We start from the raw sequence: 14,930 nt of genomic DNA on the forward strand, positions 1-14,930 counted from the left end.
ATCTGCAAAAGTTAGAGGAATGGTCTAATGCCTGGCAACTAAAATTCAATGCAAAGAAATGCAGAGTAATGCATTTGGGGATTAATAATAGGAAGGAACCGTATATGCTGGGAGGAGAGAAGCTGATATGCACGGACGGGGAGAGGGACCTTGGGGTTATAGTGTCCGAAGATCTAAAGGCGAAAAAACAGTGTGACAAGGCAGTGGCTGCTGCCAGAAGGATTCTGGGCTGTATAAAGAGAGGCGTAGTCAGTAGAAGGAAGAAGGTGTTGATGCCCCTGTACAGGTCATTGGTGAGGCCCCACTTGGAGTATTGTGTTCAGTTTTGGAGACCGTATCTGGCGAAAGACATAAGAAGACTTGAGGCGGTCCAGAGGAGGGCGACGAAAATGATAGGAGGCTTGCGCCAGAAGACGTATGAGGAGAGACTGGAAGCCCTGAATATGTATACCCTAGAGGAAAGGAGAGACAGGGGAGATATGATTCAGACGTTCAAATACTTAAAGGGTATTAATGTAGAACAAAATCTTTTCCAGAGAAAGGAAAATGGTAAAACCAGAGGACATAATTTGAGGTTGAGGGGTGGTAGATTCAGGGGCAATGTTAGGAAATTCTACTTTACGGAGAGGGTGGTGGATGCCTGGAATGCGCTCCCGAGAGAGGTGGTGGAGAGTAAAACTGTGACTGAGTTCAAAGAAGCGTGGGATGAACACAGAAGATTTAGAATCAGAAAATAATATTAAAGATTGAACTAGGCCAGTTACTGGGCAGACTTGTACGGTCTGTGTCTGTGCATGGCCGTTTGGAGGAGGATGGGCAGGGGAGGGCTTCAATGGCTGGGAGGGTGTAGATGGGCTGGAGTAAGTCTTAACAGAGATTTCGGCAGTTGGAACCCAAGCACAGTACCGGGTAAAGCTTTGGATTCTCGCTCAGAAATAGCTAAGAAGAAAAAAAATAATAATAATTTAAATTGAATCAGGTTGGGCAGACTGGATGGACCATTCGGGTCTTTATCTGCCGTCATCTACTATGTTACTATGTTACTATGTTACTATGTCACCGCTAAGCCAAGTGAGGGCCGCTGATACCTTGCTGACACCATCTTGGACACCCCCTCCCCCCATCCCCCCCAAAGGCCTCATCAGGAACTTGATTTTCTGATTATTTTGTTAATTGCCTTTCTAATACCTTCTCTCCAAGATTTATGCCGGTATCATCAAATTAGCACAGAGGCTATGCCTGTATTTTTTTTATTTATTATTATTATTTTATTTATTGATTTTCATTTAAGTACATAAATGTGCTTAACAGGAAATTAACAGAAATTAATACATCCAATTTACTAATGGATTTAAAAATTAAAATTAAGCCAAAATGGCTATGAAACAATATACCTTAGTACATAGTCCTCAAATTAAAGAGAAAGGAGGCAAGAAAGAAATTCTTCCAGGAAAGAAAAACACCTTATTATATAGGAAATTAGAGCATTAGCTTCGGCTTTAATTACAGACTTGAGTTACTTTATTATTCACTGAGGTGCAAAAGAAATCCCTTTCCCTTCTAAAAAGAAACGCAGCTGATCAGGATCATAAAATATATACTTATTATTCTGATACAATAGAAAACACTTGCATGGAAACCTTAACTGAAAAGAGGCACCCAATGAAATCACTTTATCACGATAACCTAAGAATTCTTTTCTTCTTAATTGTGTCCATTTGGAAACATCAGGATATACAAATATTCTTTCTCCTAAATAGGTAACTTATTTTAAATTATAATAAAGCCTCAAAATTGAGTCTTTATCCTGGTGAAAAACCAAAGAGACTATTAATGTAGCCCGTCCTGTTAATTCAATGTCTGATGATTCCAAAATTGATGATATTTCTTTATCTGTAGTTACGTTTAACTCTCTTAGTGTTCTTTTCAAAAAATAAATCTTCTGTAGCTATGCCTGTATTTTATCATAATGTAACGCCACATCTATCCTGAACAAAGGCAGACGGAGCTATTAATGAAATGCATCAGCCATGGAATAAGAGTTTCCAGTGACAACTGAGTCCTGAAAAGAACTGTGCAACGTGGTCCAAGCAACTCCTAAAACTCTTTGGTAAACAAAACTCTAAATCCATCTGCTCAGTCTTACTCTGATTGCAAATTGTTACCTTGCCAAATTGCTGCACTGTATTTCTCTTAAGTCTTGTTTAGCAAGACAAAGAATTGGTTTTCCATCTGAGGAAGACTGGCTAAACTGAATTACTACCTTCAGCAGTCTATAAAGCAATTTCATCAAAGCTTGGAAAATGGGATTCTGCTGTAAATGGAATTAGTCAGGTCATATAACCAATAAAACTTTACAATTTGTTTTGGTGTTTTATATGGTGCCATAAACCCTTATCTCATATACTAAATCATGATGAACCCTGGCATGAAGTAGGCTTGCAAAAGCAAATGGGTAACAGCAGAGGGAGACAAAAGGCCATACTTTGGTAAACATGCGTAAGGTGTTAAAATGCATGGTCATATCAAAAATTATATGATAATTAGAGGAAGTGATGTCATTCTAGCAAATGGCAGCTTGAGTCCATTCCCTTGAGGCTAGAGTTGCAGACTTGGAGGAACTGAGGGAGACAGAGATACATAGAAGAGACCTACAGGGATGTTGTAAAGAAGTCCCACCTCCAGTCTGGCAGCTCCTGTGCTGCCTTGGAGGAGGGAGGTCTCCCTAAAGAAGAACATTGCCCTAGTGAAGTATGAAATAATCCTGTAGCCAGGACCTGTCCATCAGGGGATGCAATATCCTCTCATACTGAGGATGTATCTCCAGGGGCTTTTGCCCAGGAGAGACGGGATAGGACAGTTGTTGTAGTTGATGATTCAATCATTAGATAGGTAGATAACTAGGTGGCTGGTGGGCATAAGGATTGCCTGGTCACTTGTCTGCCTGGTACAAAGGTGGCAGACTTCATGCGTCACTTAGATAGGATTTTAGGAGGCGGAGCCAACTGTCAGTATATGTAAGTACTAATGACATGGGTTTATTTTTTATGAATTTTTCATTAAGTGTAGCAGCATTAAATTTTCAAAAGGGCAACTATGATAAAATTAGGAAAATGGTTAAAAAGAAGATAAAAGGATCAGTGGCAAAAGTTAGGACCGTAAACCATGCACAGACGTTATTTAAAAATACCATCATGGAAGCCCAGACAGATGTAGTCCACATATTAACAAAAGTGGAAAGAAGAGGAAATGAGAACTGGCATGACTAAAAGGTGAAGTGAAAGAGGCTTTTAAAGCCAAAAAGAGCATCCTTTAAAGAATGGAAAAAGGATCCAAATGAAGAAAATAATAACAGACATAAGCACTGGCAAGTTAGATGCAAAGCATTGCTAAAGAAAGCTAAAAAAAAAAAATGAAGGGAAACATGCTAAAGAGACAAACACTCATAGTAACAATTTTTTTAGGCACATCAGAAGCAGAAAACCTGTGAGGGAATCCGTGGGACTAATGGATGATCAAGGAGCAAAAGGGGCACTCAGGGAGGATAAGGCCATAGCAGAGAGACTGAATGAATTCTATGCTTTGGTCTTTACAGAAGAAGATGTAAGAGATCTACCTGAACTGGAAATGGGTTTCAAGGGTGATTGATGCAGAGGAACTAAAAGACATCTCGATGAAGCTGGAAGACATACTAAGTCAAATTGACAAGTTAAAGAATGATATATCACCTGGACCAGATGGTATACATCCGAGGGTACTGAAAGTACTCAAACATGAAATTGCTGATCTGCTGTTATTGATCTGTAACCTGTCGCTAAAATCAACTATAGTACCTGAAGATTGGAGGGTGGCTGATGTTACCCGAATTTTTTTAAAAGGGTTCCAGGAGAGATCCTAGAAATTATAGGCTGATAAACCTGACTTCAGTGCTGGGCAAAATTGTAGAAACAATTATAAAAAATAAAATTGTGGAACATATAGAGTCAGCATGGGTTCAGCCAAGGAAGGTCTTGCATCACCAATTTGCTTGATTTCTTTGAAGATGTGAATAAACATGTGGATAAAGGAGAGTCAGTTGATGCAGTGTATCTAGATTTTCAGAAAGCTTTTCACAAAGTTCCTCATGAGAGGCTCCTGAGAAAATTAAAGAATCATGGGATAGGAGGCAATGTTCAGTTGTGGATTAGGAATTGTTATCAGATAGAAAACATAGGGTAGGGTTAAATGACCATTTATCTCAATGGAGGAAGGTAAATAGCGGAGTGCCGCAGGTATGAAGGGATGAAGGTATTACAGCCAGGAAAACTAACTCCTATTGTAAATTTCTCCATATTTGGGTTCCTCTAGCTGAGTATTGTGACATTCTAGTACAATAGCAATGTTGATATTTCTGTCTCTGCGCTTGTTGCCATAATAATTTTATGTATTTCAGCTGACATACTTTGTTGCATCTAACAAAGTATGTATGTATTATACTTCTCTCTTTTACATATACCATGTTTAAGTGTGGTATGATACATACCATTATATAACTTCAATTGAGTCATCGTTCATGTACTGCTATACGTTGTATATGCTTTTATGTTTGTGTTTGTTATGTACTTTGAAACTCCATAAAAATATTGACTTTAAAAAAAGGGTAGGGTTAAATGGCCATTTTTATCAATGGAGGAGGGTAAATAGTAGAGTTCTGCAGGGATCTATTCTGGGACTGGTGCTATTTAACTTATTTATAAATGATGCAACATTTATTTATAAACTGCAAATACGTCAGCAAAGTTAATTGTAGTTTAATATTAATAAGTGGAGACAATGTCCATAATTACAATCTTAAAATCAACATTCAATTTACTACTCCTTTAACACATGTTCATTAAACAAATAAGTTTCCAAAGCCTTCTTAAAACATTTATAGCTATTTTCTGAAGTCATATGACCTGATAAATTTTTCCAAAGTTTTGCAGTTTGGTAAACAACTGTAGAAGTAAACAGAATCTAGTGTACTTTATTCCTCTATCCTCTGGAAATAAAAATGGAGAACTCTTAGGGCTCCTTTTACTAAGCTGCGATAACGTTTATAGCAGGTGCAGAATTTTAGCACACGCTAAACCCACGCTTCGTGGCTAGAACTAATGCCAGCTCAATGTTGGCGTTAGCATCTAGCGTGCACTATCACAGCTTAGTAAAAGGAGCCCTTAGTCATACAATCCTACTTCAGAATAGCATGGCAGGAGAGACATATAAGATAGTGATTCTCCTTGATATATTTTAAACATCATACAAAAATATTTAAAACATATTCTGGCTTCTACAGGAAGCCTTAATGGTGCTTCATCAAATATGGTGTAATTCTATATCTTTTTCAATCCAAAAATCAACTGAATTGCAGTATTTTGTTGAGTTTGCAATTTACGTAAAATAGATTTTGGACAATCCAAATAAATGATGTTGCAATAATCAATCATTGAGAAAAACAAAGATTGGACTAATAGTCTAAAATGATGTTGATCAAAGTACTTTCTAATTCTCCTCAACTTCCAGAACAACCCAAAAGATTTTTTTTACCAATAAATTCACATGAGATTCCAATGATAGATTACTATCAAAAGGTACACCCAAAATCTTAATTACTGTATTTACTGGTAATCCATATTATCAATCGACAAAAGATTATCCTGATGGAAAATAGTGGGAGGTTCTACTATTAACAATTTAGTTTTTTCTTTATTCAATTTCAACTGAAATTCAACCATTCACTATTCTAATATATTCATACAATGACTTGTATCTCTCCTTACCTGATCTGTATTACCTGAAGAAGGTAGCAGTATCATAATATCATCAGCATATATGAATGTACAATAATTAAACTTCTCTAATTCAAAATTTGAAAGATGTAAAAAATGCATTAAAGAGTGAAGGTGGCAATGGGGATCCTTGAGGGATCCCATATGCTGGCTCCCAACTTCCTGACAGCATTGTGTACAGTCTAATTTTATATGATCTGGACAAAAAAAAACACACACCCTGAAACCACGTTACAACATCCCCCATAATTCCAATATAATCTAATCTTAATAGTAATACATGATCAACCAGATCAAATGCACTGGAAAGATCAAACTAAGATCAAAATTATATTCCCTCTTCATTCTTGAGATCTTATATTATCCATCATTGTTCCTAACACTGTTTTTGTACTATAACTCACTCGCGATCCAGATTGTGAAGAATGCAAAATAATTAACAAATTTTTCCATAATCTTTATCAAAAATGGTATAAATGCCCCTGGTCTATAGTTTGAAACCTGATCTAATGTTCTCTTGGGATCCTTCAATATTGGGATCAAAACAATCTCTCTCAAATCAGTAGCAAAGGGGCCCTTTAACAACATCTCATTTAACCAATCCTAAACAGGTGAAGCCTCCTTCAAAATATAAATCAGACAAAAATCTAGATAGCAATGTACTTTAACATATCTATTATATACAGGGCCGGATTTAGATGAAAAGAGGCCCTAGGCTATTCCACTTATGAGGCCCTATCACCTCCCATTTTTAAGTTTGTAAATTACATGAGAGATAATAAAATACATCATTACTGTGATATATATCAATTTATTAAATGAAACATGTTGTTATTGGTACTATCCTTTATAAAAAATGTGACACGGATAATAAATAAAAAAAAGTCGAGAACACTTATTTGGACATTTATTCTTAGCACCATATATAGTACTTGTAACAATAATGAATCAAACATAACACACAACATTGCCCCTTCCTATGTCCATAGTGCCCCCAGTGCGTCCTTCCTCACCTCACCCCCTCCGATGCCTATCTGCCTCCCATCCCCCTTCCATTGAACACCCCCCCCCATGCCATCCTGCCTGCCTGCCTTCCATTAACCCCCCCCCTCCACCCCACCCCCGATGCCAGTCTGGGCCGCCCTGTCCTGACGGATCCAAGTTTTGCCTCTCCCTCCGCGGTGCTGGGCTTTGCCCAGCTGTTTCTGGACTGACGTCTTTCCCTCCCTGATCCTCCTCCCAGGGCGAGAAAAAGGAAGGGAGAAGCTGAGTCGGCGCCCCGTTGCGGCCGGAGCCGGTTCCGACCCCGAAGCGTAGAATTTCTCCTTATTTTCGGTTCAGTGTTTTAGTGTTCACTGTTTTTAGAATAGTGTAATTTTAATTTTGCTCTTGATCTTGAGGCCCTAGGCTGAAGCCTAGTTAGCCTATAGGAAAATCCGGCCCTGATTATATACCTTTAGAAACTCCTCCCAATCTGGAAATTGGAATGACCAGTGTGGTGATTAAATTTGCAGATGACACTAAACCAGGGGTCAGCAACCTTTTTAAAGCAAAGAGCCATTTTTTCCTAAATGTTTGACCCAAGATTTACAAAGAGCCGCAATGGGTAGACAAGGGGGTTTGAGATATGATGATGTCAGCGGATGTTGCCCAATCCGGTCCCAAGCTCAGGCAGAGCTGGGGCCTTTCTTATCTGCTCTTCCCAATCCAGAAGAAGCCTCCAATGGCTCAGGAAACCTCCGTTTTGCTCTTCCCAGCCCTTCTTTCTCCTCAAGCGGCCGATGCACAAAACTATCACTGGTTTCTTAGTTGCAACACTCTGAACCATATCTCCCACTGTTCAAGATCCCTCTTATTTTTCACATCTTCCAGTAAGACGCTGCTGCTTTCAGCGCGATACTGCGCTGCTGAGACGTGCGCTGTTGGCTGTGCTGGTCCTCTGCCCCGGAACAGGAATTGACTTAAGAGGGGGGGCAGAGGACCGGCACAGCCAACAGCGCGCGCCTCAGCCGAGCGTACCACGTCGGAAGCAGTAGCGTCATTCTGGAAGATGTGAAAAAATAAGAGGAATTTTGAACAGTGTGAGGTCGTCAGAAGCACTTTTCTGAGCCGCATCCACGTGGCGAAAGAGCCGCATGTGGCTCGCGAGCCGCAGGTTGCCGACCCCTGCACTAAACTGTTCAAAGTTGTTAAAACACATGCAGACTGTGGGAAATTGCAGGCAGACCTCAGGAAATTGGAAGACTGGACATCCAAAAAGCAAATGAAATTTAGGGCTTCTTTTACTAAGGTGCGCTAGCGTTTTTAGCGCACACACAAAATTACCACGCGCTACACTGCGCGGTACGCTTCTAGAATAACGCCAGCTCAATGCTGGAATTAAGGTCTAGTGCGCACGGCAATTTAATGCACACTACTCCGCGTGTTAAGGCCCTAATGCACCTTTGTAAAAGGAGCCCTTAATGTGGACAAATACAAAGTGATGCACATTGGGAAGAATAACCCAAATCTTAGTTACCAGATGCTAGGGTCCACCTGGGGGTCAGTGCCCAAGAAATAGATCCGGGTGTCATTATTGACAATATGCTGAAACATTTCACCCATTGTGTGGTGGCAGCCAAAAAAGCAAACAAGATGCTAGGAATTATTAGAAAAGGGATGGCAAACAAGACTAAGAATGCTATAATGTCTCTGTATCGCTCCATGATCAGAGCAGGATTAACCAATAGGCCAAGTAGGCACGTGCCTAGGGCCCGAAATGGTCAGGGGGACCCGATGAAGAAGGGTATCAACATTGTTTTTTCCAAACAGCGATGGGCCCCTCCAGCATCGATTTGCAACGTGCCCTCCCCCCCATCAATGGAAAGTAAGACAAGCAAGCAACGCGGGTAAGAAAGGCAACGGGAACTGTAATTGTGCAAGCGGTGCTGCTTGCCCAAAGCTTCCCTCTGACGCAACTTCCTGTTTCCGCCTGGGCGCATGGTGGGGTGGGGTGAGGCAGGGGGCCCAGTGTACTTGTGTACCTAAGGGCCCTCGACGAATTAATCCTGCCCTGTCCATGATGTGACCTCACCTTGAGTATTGCATTCACTTCTGGTCACCTTATCTCAAAAAAGATATAGAAAAGGTTCAAAGAAGAGCGACCAAGATGATAAAGGGGATAGAACTCCTTTCGTATGAGGAAAGACTAAAGAGGTTAGGGCACTTTAGCCTGGAAAAGTCTACAAAATCCTGAGTGCTGTAGAATGGGTACAAGTGGATCAATTTTTCACTCCATCAAAAATTACAAAAACTAGAGGACATTCGATGAAGTTACAGGGAGATACTTTAAAACCAATAGGAGGAAATATTTTTTTCATTCAGAGAATAAACTCTGGAACACATTGCCAGAGGACGTGGTAAGAGCAGTTAACGTATTTCACTCTTTTTGGTACAGTCGGGGGCGAAATACTGGAGTTTGCCTGATTCACGCCTTACTGATCCTTGTTATCTAGCAATGCTGGAAGGCAATGTTAAGGTGTTCCTTTCCATTAATCCGGTCATGCTCTGGGAAAGCTTTAAATCCTATCTGCATGGTGCGTGTATTTATCATAATAGTTTTTGACTTCGATCCTGGCGAGAGTTGTGTCTTAGGCTCCAGACTGAGATTAGTCAGCTACAGAGATTGCATAAATCGCATTCCCAGCAAAGTGAGGTGCTGGCAGACCTTGACGCTCGGAGGAGAGAGCTCATAGAGCTAGACTTGGAAGATACAACAGACTCTCATGAAAGTTCAGCAAGAATTCTTGGACTCGGGGGATAAAACGGGGAGGCTGTTGACCAAATAGATCAAGAAGCATCACGCGCAGAATTCTATCTGAACAAGTTGATAGTTACTGGTGAGGGTGCTCTTTGTCATGTCTTTTTTCCAATTTTATATTGAATTGTATTCGCCTGCAGAAGATAAGGGATAAGGAACTGGAATTTGATATACTGCTTGGACAATATAGGGTGAATCCTTTAATTGCATCATCTTCCAGAAAGATTTTGTAGCAATGCTGCCATCTGTGCTCTCTCTCCCTGCAGAACGTCCAGCATTTATTATGACATTTTTTGAAAGTATGTGTTTCAGAATTTTTGCTGCACTGTATGCTTGAAACAAGCTGACCGAATCCCTAAGGTGGGCTCCGTCTTTGGCAGTACTCAAGGCCCAGTTAAAAGCCCACCTCTTTAAGAGTGCTTTCAACTCCTAACTCCTCTCACCATGGGTTCTGCATCCCCTCCCCTCTATGTCATATCTGCCTGTCCAAGTTAGATTGTAAACTCTTCCGAGCAGGGACCGTCTATAAATGTCAAAAGAACAGCACTGCATATATATATATATATGTATGTACTACGTCATCAGGGACGCGGCAGAGGAAATTAGGCCAGTAGAAGACCCGAAGCAGCGTTTAGTGTGCCTGGGACGCTGCTGCTCCTGCCGGGTTTGTCAGCCTTGTAGCGGTGGCGTTGAAAGATGGTTCAGTTTTTCGGTCTGGCCTGCTCCCTGCTGCTCCTTGCCGTATTGTATTTTTTAGTTGAAAGACACGGCATTGGCGGGGATCGTGAGAGGAGCCACCACTGTGTCTTTCAACTAAAAAATACAATACGGCAAGGAGCAGCAGGGAGCAGGGCAGACCGAAAAACTGAACCGTAAGCCATGCATGCGCAGTCCTACCTGCGGGTCGCTACAGCTCACGGAAAATGGACGCACGCAATGGGAGTGCGCATGCGCGGCCTAGCGTTTTATTATATTATATATATATATATATATATATATATATATATATATATATATATATATATAAGTGATAAGTAGTAATAGCAGAATTGCCAGTGCTAGACACCACCTACACATCACCTTGTATTTATTTTCTTGTATCTGAAATGCAAGGGACATTTTAAAAGCACCACTTCTATTTATTGACACTATTTCTCCTGGTTCGTAGTCAGATGCACGCAAGACATAAGTGTGCGGACAAATGGGAGCAGACAAGTGAGCGCAAAGACAAGTGAGCACAAGACAATTCAGCGCGTAAGACAACTGGGCCAAGACATAAGCGCGCGGACAAATGGGCGCAGACAAGTGAGCGCAAAGACAAGTGAGCACAAGACAATTCAGCGCGCAAGACAACTGGGCCAAGATATCTGAGCGCAGACAAGTGAGTCTTAAAAAAGTTAGCAAATGACTAGCAATTCTGTTGCGCGCATCTTATATAGCTTTCAACGTTAAAAGTTAGCAAATGAAAATATAAACATACCTTGCAAATGAAGAAATTTGGAAGTAGTGTCGCTCTCACCAAAGGCGAGTGAAATCCGCGCAAGAGAAATACCTGTTATAGAGCAAGTTCTAGACCAGACCTATAACGGACACAGTCAGGCAGCGAAAGGAAGGCGGACTGTTCCAAGCATGTATAAAAGGAGAAAATGTAACCAATCACAAAGAGGCTAGCGAAAGGAAGGCAGGCTGTTACGAGCAGGTATAAAAGGAGAAAATGTAACCAATCACAAAGAGGCTAGGGAAAGGAAGGCGGGCTGTTCCGAGCATGTATAAAAGGAGAAAACGTAACTAATCACAAAGAGGCTAGCGAAAGGAAGGCGGGCTGTTCTGAGCATGTAAAAAAGGAGCTAACGTAACCATAGTAATGAGAATGCATTCATGTGACTCACGCTTACGTAAACGTGCACGTGATTGTCGTTGTGCTGATTTGTCCTTCCGCTCATTTGTCTTGTGCGCAATTGTTGTTGCGCTCAATTGTCATAGCGCTCAATTGTCGTAGCGCACAATGATCATTGCGCTCAATTGTCTTGCGCTTACTTGTCTTTGCACATTTGTCCGCACGCTTTTATCTTGTGCGCATTTGACTTGCCACCATTCCTCCTTATATTCCACCAAGATGTCCCTCTCACACCTATACTTCAAATATATGCAGAATCCCCCAAATTCTATAAATGGCGCTTTGAGTTGTGCCTGAAACCAAAAAAAAAAAAAAAATGGCTTCCCAATTCACCTGACCCTCCCCCCTTGCCCCCTAAAGCAGGAGCGGCAGCTGTCGCACCTGCTTTAGAAGACGAGGGGGGAGGGTCAGTCGGGAAGTGCTGCTGTTGGCTTCCCCCCCGGCTTCCGGCTCCCACCCCCTCGGCCTTCCGCTCCCCCTGGCCTCCCCGCACTGTTTACCTCCCAGCCGGAACAGCCTGCAAGCAAGATTGCAGTGTTAGCGATCTTAGTACCGCTTCGGAGATGGTTCCTCCATCATGGTCCCGCCCCTTCTCTGACATCAGCTTGCAGGCTGTTCCGGCTGGGAGGTAAACAGTGCGGGGAGGCCAGGGGGGGAAACGGAAGGCCAGGAGGTGGAAGCCAGATGCCGGGGGGGGAGTGAACAGTCCTTCGGGGTGGGACAGGCAGGCAGGCCTTCAAAAGGGGATGAACAGACCTTCAGGGGTGGGATAGGCCTTCAAAGGGGAGAGGCAGGCCTTCAGGGGTGGGATAGGCTTTCAAGGGGGGACAAGCCTTCAAGGGGGGGGAGGCAGGCCTTCAAAGGGGAGGACAGGTCTTCAAGGGGGGGGACAGGCCTTTAGGGAAGGGGGGCCCTGGTATATAAGTACACGGAGGGAGGGAAGGGGGTTCAAAGAGATGTGCATATGCTGGACTTTGGGGAGGAAGAAATGGGTCTGAAAATAGAGGAAAGGGAGTGAGGGAGAGAGATGATGGACAATGGGATTTAGGGAGGGAAGGAACAGAAAGGGTGAGAAGTAGGACGCAAGGGATGGTGTGGAGGGGGGTATAGAGATACTGGATAGGAGGGTAGTTGGGAAAAGAAAGGGAGAGATGGTGGACCCTGGGGTGGTGGGGAAGGAAGGGGAGATGCTGGATGAAAGGGTAGTTAAGAAAAGGTGGATCTGTGGAGGGAGACGAAAAAAAGGAAAGATGCCAGACCTCCTGGGGAGGGAAGAGAAACGGAAGGGGAGGACAGAGATGGAAGATGGATGGTTAGCAGGGAGAAAGAAGAAAGAAGGAGACCCTGGCAAGCAAGTTATCAGAAGACAACCAGAGCCTGAGACCAACAAAATTTGAATACTGACCAGACAACAAAAGGTAGAAAAACTAATTATATTTTCTTTTTTGTGGTTTCAATATGTCAGATTTGAAATGTGTATCCTGCCAGAGCTGGTGTTAAACCGCAAACGTGAACTAGGATTTAACAGAGAGAGGAAAAGTCTTTCTTGTTTGTTTATTTTGTTTACACCACAGCGCCAGTGTGGTTAGGAGAAGGCAAAGGGGGGTGAAGAGGCTGTAAAATAAACCCACCAGGATGTTTGAAAAAACAAACAAACACCCAATTGGGCAGGAAAATCGAATCGAATCAAAAAACCGATTCAATATGCTGAATCAAATCGAATCAAATCGAATCAAAATTTTTTCCCTGAATCGGGCAGCACTAGTGGGCAGGTACAGTTAGGGTATCTCTTGAGCCCTGTTTCCTCAAAGCTGAGTCTGAGTCTTCCATCTACAGTTCTGCCAGTGGGTGGTGCTGTTTCATTATCATGTTTTCAATAGTGAGAGACAGGCACACTCTGCAGGACGCCAGGTAATCTGTCTGGCCCTAGTGATTGAACACTCAATATTGAAGCACTGCGTTCCCCCCCCCCCCCCCCCCTCCGGGCAGCAATGCAGTTGGAGGACTCCAGTTCAGCTTAGAAGGGACAGTGCTCTCAAGTGTTTGTTCTATGTCGATTGTGACCTTTCCTGTCTATTAATGGCTTTCTTGTCATTTTTCGAGTTGATTTTAGTTTTGTACACCACTTGGGTTCTTTGTTTGGTACAGGCAGAATAGCAAGTTCAATAAATAATAATAGAGTAAAAAACAGAACCTGAGAATCTTTTTCATCTTATGAACCAGGTAGTAGCAACTCAGACCTACCTGATCTAGGATAAATCACTTTCACCAGGGGCAAAAATAGATTAATAGGGCTGGCCAACCATTAATGACAAATCAAAATTGCCAGTCCACTATCTCAAAAAGAGAAAATGGACTGGCGATTTTGATTGATCCAGGATAAAACATAGCTCACAGAAAACTGGAAAATCTTGATAACTATGCTTGACAATCAGTGATTAAGCATGGGTGACTAGGACCTTCGTCACCTTGTTGGACAAACTGGATGGACCTTATAGGGTCTTTATCTGCCTTCATTTACTGTGTTATATTTGTCAAATGTTAATGTCTATGGTCAACTTTCTAGAGAGTTCAAATTTCTCCCCACTGATATCAAGAAATACATGAATGACTTTTTAAGATTCTTACAGATGCATATCTACCTTTGGCTAAATTCTATTATATTCCCATGGGAAGCTGGCAGAGCATCTTGAGAAGGATCTTATCTATAGACAGCCTTCACTTGACAGAGGGAAAGGCGTGGCCTAGTGGTTAGAGCTACAGCCTCAGCACCCTGAGGTTGTGGGTTCAAGCCCAGCACTGCTCCTTGTCTCTCCATTGCACCAGGTACACTAGGTAGATTGCAAGCCTGCCAGGACAGCGAAAAATGCTTGAATACCTGAATGTAAAACCACTTAGACAACCTCTGTTGATACTGTGACAAACCCAGGTCCGTTTCGGGTTTTGGCCAAAACAAACCTGAATCTGTACCGGGTTTTGCCCCAGTGATCAGGAGTATTCACAGTGCACCTAGATGCAGGAGGGCTGATCAGGTGACCTGCCAATGGACTGATGAAGCTGACTTCTGCTCTGATTCTGACATGGAGGTAGAAGAGACAGGGCAGGATAAGATTAAGAGAAAAAGTTCCACTCCATGCAGACCTGCCACTGTCAGAAAGCTTATTCAGTTTGAACAGCCTGTTAAAATTAGGACTAGGGAGAAACCTGCCTGTAATAGCAGGAAGCAAGCCAGTGTGTGGAAAACCCTTCCCCCACCTGCTCAGAGGGGGAGTGGTTATCCACAGGATATAAAGAGGCTTCTGAGAGCAGGAAGGGGGCACACAGGAGAGAAGCAGACGGGAGAATGGGAAGCTGAGAAGAGGCAGTCTCTCTCAGACTGTCATATGCTTGAGGCAGACGAGTTACCTCTCATCTGGGATACTGGAAT

Source organism: Geotrypetes seraphini, chromosome 2, assembly GCF_902459505.1.
Source record: "Geotrypetes seraphini chromosome 2, aGeoSer1.1, whole genome shotgun sequence".
Classification (NCBI taxonomy): domain Eukaryota; kingdom Metazoa; phylum Chordata; class Amphibia; order Gymnophiona; family Dermophiidae; genus Geotrypetes; species Geotrypetes seraphini.